Raw genomic sequence first — 3,927 nt, forward strand, 5'->3', positions numbered from 1 at the left:
GCCCATTGAGCCCATGGGCGAGCCCGTTGGAGTCCATCTGGGGCGTGTGCCACCGCCGCCCACCAGATTCTTGCCTATGCCGCCACCAAGCCAGATCTGCGACGCCACCATGTGAGGTATGATGTCTGGGCCCACGCTGCTATGCTGAGCGAGGGAGGGAGCGAGGTACGACACATGCCCACTGAAATGTCGCCGCCACTGGAAGGCCACGACCTCCACGTGTGGGAGTTGCCTCCGTGGGTTGGGATGCGAGGCCAGCTTGGATCCACCGCCGGGGCACGAGGCCGGCCTAGATCCTCTGTTGGTGTGCGTGGCCGACCTAGATCTGCCACTAGGGCACGTTGCCAACCTAGAACCGTCGCTGGGATGTGCTATCAGCCTAGATTGGCCACCGAATCAAGCTGCTGTAAGGATGCTAGCACCGACTGGTGGCGCACAACTAGGTGGGGGAGGAACGCCACTATGGGAAGGGGGTAGGAGAAGGGCATTGTCAGGTGGAGCACCACTAGGAGGGTTGCCGCCAGGTGGAGCATTGCGGGGAGGGGAGGCACGGCGAGGGGAGGTGAGGGTGGTGGTGCCATTGGGTTTGGAGGATGGAGGACGCCGTCGGGTTAGAAAACGGCTTAGGGAGAGAGTGCACGTGTTAGAGGGAGGGGATTAAATGAGAGTGGGCTAGGGTTTGTGCTTGTATATATACTCTTAGTCAGAAACTAGGCTAATATGGGCTTCACCAATCGTCAATGGGTTGACCAATATAAATTGAGGTGGGTTAATTAAGAGGCTCGTCTAAAAAAATAGCCTCTACTTTTGGAGGCGGTTGAGTTAAAAAGCTCGCCTCCATAAATGGATTTTGGGAGGCAGTTATCTCTTGACTGCTTCCGTAAATCGATTTATGGAGATGGGCAAGTTTGACCGCCTTGGTAAATAAAATCGCTCGCCTCCGTTAATCATCATGTATTTTGGAGACGGTTAAATTTTGCGACCACCTCGGTTAATAAAATTGCACCGGCTTGCAAACTTGTTTGTGTAGTAGTGATAGCAAATCTTAATGATATTGTGTAGTGGCTTTGGACATGCCCTAGAGGCCCCGGCTGGTGGGCAGGCAGTGCGACTGCTATAGTCCCATAGAGCTAGAAGGCCCAACACCAAACCATATAGGGAGTTAGTATATATAATTTTTTATTTGGTATAACTAACGACATGTAAGTCTTTAAAAGTCTACCGCAAGCCTCTTTCAATGTTGCTGTTGTATGTAACTTGAAAGTATTGGAGCACAGGCATCGAAGTCAAGAGACTAGAGGACGATTTATTTTCTACCAGCGCCAAACCACCGATGCTTCTTAGTTCAGCCCTATTTAGTTTCAAAAAAATTATTTTCGTTCCATCACGTTGAATCTTTAGACGCATACATGGAGTATTAAATATATATAAAAATAACTAATTGCATAATTTATATGTAATTTACGAGACCAATCTTTTGAGCCTAATTATTTCAAGATTGGACACTAATTGCCAAATAAAATGAAAATGCTACCGTAGCTAAATTAAAAAAATCGTGAACTAAACAAAGGCCTTCCTATTCTCTCCCAAATTCCCAAATTCCAAAATCTCCCATCGATTGACCAAGGCATCAATGCACACGCAAACACGGATGCCGAGTCGGCAACGGCCGATGCTAGTTGCCAAGTCATAAATTCACTATATCACTGTGGCACCGTGACCGCGAGACAATGCAACCGACAATGATGGTGGACAGCAGATGTGATCTCATTCAATATGCTCTTATATTTTATTGCTTGTCTAAAGAACCTTCAAATTATAGAGCCGGCCCTAAATGCCCTATGGATGGCTTAGTGTTCATCGAGCATCCAACACATTAATCATATGACGAAGGCCGCTGGACCCAATCGATAGGAAACTAAATTTAAGGGCATCTCTCCACCAGAAGCTCACGTGGATGCGTCAGGCCGACCAGTGCCAGTAGCTAGCGCAGCTTCATCATCAACGGATCGCCATTCGGATGCGCATGCGTAGGCGCGCACACGATCATCGTCTGTGTACTATATAGATTATCGTTTTTATGCATGTGTGTCCGCGCGCGCGCGACGAATAAATTCCGCTGTGGATTTGGACTCTGGTTGTTGCGTTGGGTTGGGCAGCGGATGTTGCGGGATGTCGCGCAGTCACCTAACACGTTATCGATCGTCGCACGCTAGCACTGTACCGTGTATCTGATCCGCATCGCCCCACCGATATCTCCCCGCGGCCCTTGCCACGTACGGGAATAACAGCGTCAGCGTACGTGTTTAATTGTTTCATGCATGGATTAGGTCCCTCCAGCATGATTTGCTCTCGCATGCAAGTCATTCTCAGAACGGGTTATGGGTTCATGCATCCTGCATAATCGTCTTCGTCTAGCCGTTGCCTTGCGTAAGCTCTGCACGGGACTTTGTGATGATGGATCTCGCGCTGCAAACCAAACAGTCCGAACCAAAAGCACTAATAATTTCCAAGTCACTTGCCCCCAACTGCATGCTTTACATACAGAAATTATTACGTAAAATAGCTATGTCACTTATAGGTCTTTAAACTTTGAAAATGTATTGAATTTATAAACTTCTTAAATGATGCACCGCATGCCCATACTAGCCACATGAGCATTTATTGCTGATGTTGTCGTCAACATGATTTATATATATATATATATATATATATATATATATATATATATATATATATATATAAAATCCCTCTCCTTTTCTCTTGTTAATTGTTACACGAAGAGATCCTTGTTTTTCTCTTCTCTCATGCTGGCCCATTATCTCGTCCGGCGCCACAGTTGTCCACACGGGCAGTAGCCATCGTGGGAATGAAAAGAGGAAATCTAGGAGAAGAAGTGATCTATTCATGAGGAAGATGAAAGAGGAACGCTTAAACATAAAAATATGCCATGCTATAGTAGGCCACATAAGCAAGAAAAAGGTCCATGTGGTTGGCATGAACCTGTGGTCCATTACTTAATTAACAAGTTTAGAGATCTAAAAATGTATTTTTAAAGTTTATTGACCTAAGTAACACACCCTTACAAATTTAAGAACCACTTGCGCATTTAACTCAGATACTCTATAGCTGTGATGGTCATCAACGGTTAATTAAATTATATAGAAACAGCCCTTGTTACCAAAGACCTGTCTAGTTGGGAAGATCTCTGATATCTTGTTATTAGTGACCTTTTCTATTTACTAGCAATGCGTAAGTACGTGTTACTTAGGTCTATGAAACGTGTTCTGTTTATATGTCGGTATACATTAGTGAAACGATTTGATTCCGCGTGCTATTTCGGTATAGTGAAATAAGGTGAGCAGCATAACGCTCATCCTCCTCGACTCCTCGTGACGTCACTGGCAACTCTCCAAAAAGTATAGGCACATTTACGTACAATAAAAAGTAACAATATAAACATGTCATCTTGTGTACTAAGTGATGAGCAGAAATTTAATGGCGTGTTTGGTTTGTAGTCACTCCATGCTTCATGAGGTGATCCATAATGAGTTCATGCCATGAATTTTGGTATAATCAATCATTCCTTCTATATATACTAATTATTAGCTTATGAGAAATGAGGTGCGTGGTAATGGATTAACTCATTGTATTCCGCATACCAAATACAAAAAGTAAGGAGTAATAAGATAATGGATCACCTCATTCTTCAAACTAAACACACCCAAACCGGTCACCTTGTGTACTCAAAAGTCATAGCCCTTACTTTTGATTTGCTCGCACATCAATATAAATTTACCCTAGCGTGTTTGTATTATAGATCAGCTAGCTGGTTGGGTTTCTTGTGGTGGAACCTACCCACTCGGGTTCAAGTCCCCGAATTGACACGGGTTCTCGCATTTTCCTGGATTTATTCCAGGATTTAAC

The sequence above is a fragment of the Sorghum bicolor genome, chromosome 10, assembly GCF_000003195.3.
Source record: "Sorghum bicolor cultivar BTx623 chromosome 10, Sorghum_bicolor_NCBIv3, whole genome shotgun sequence".
Lineage (NCBI taxonomy): Eukaryota > Viridiplantae > Streptophyta > Magnoliopsida > Poales > Poaceae > Sorghum > Sorghum bicolor.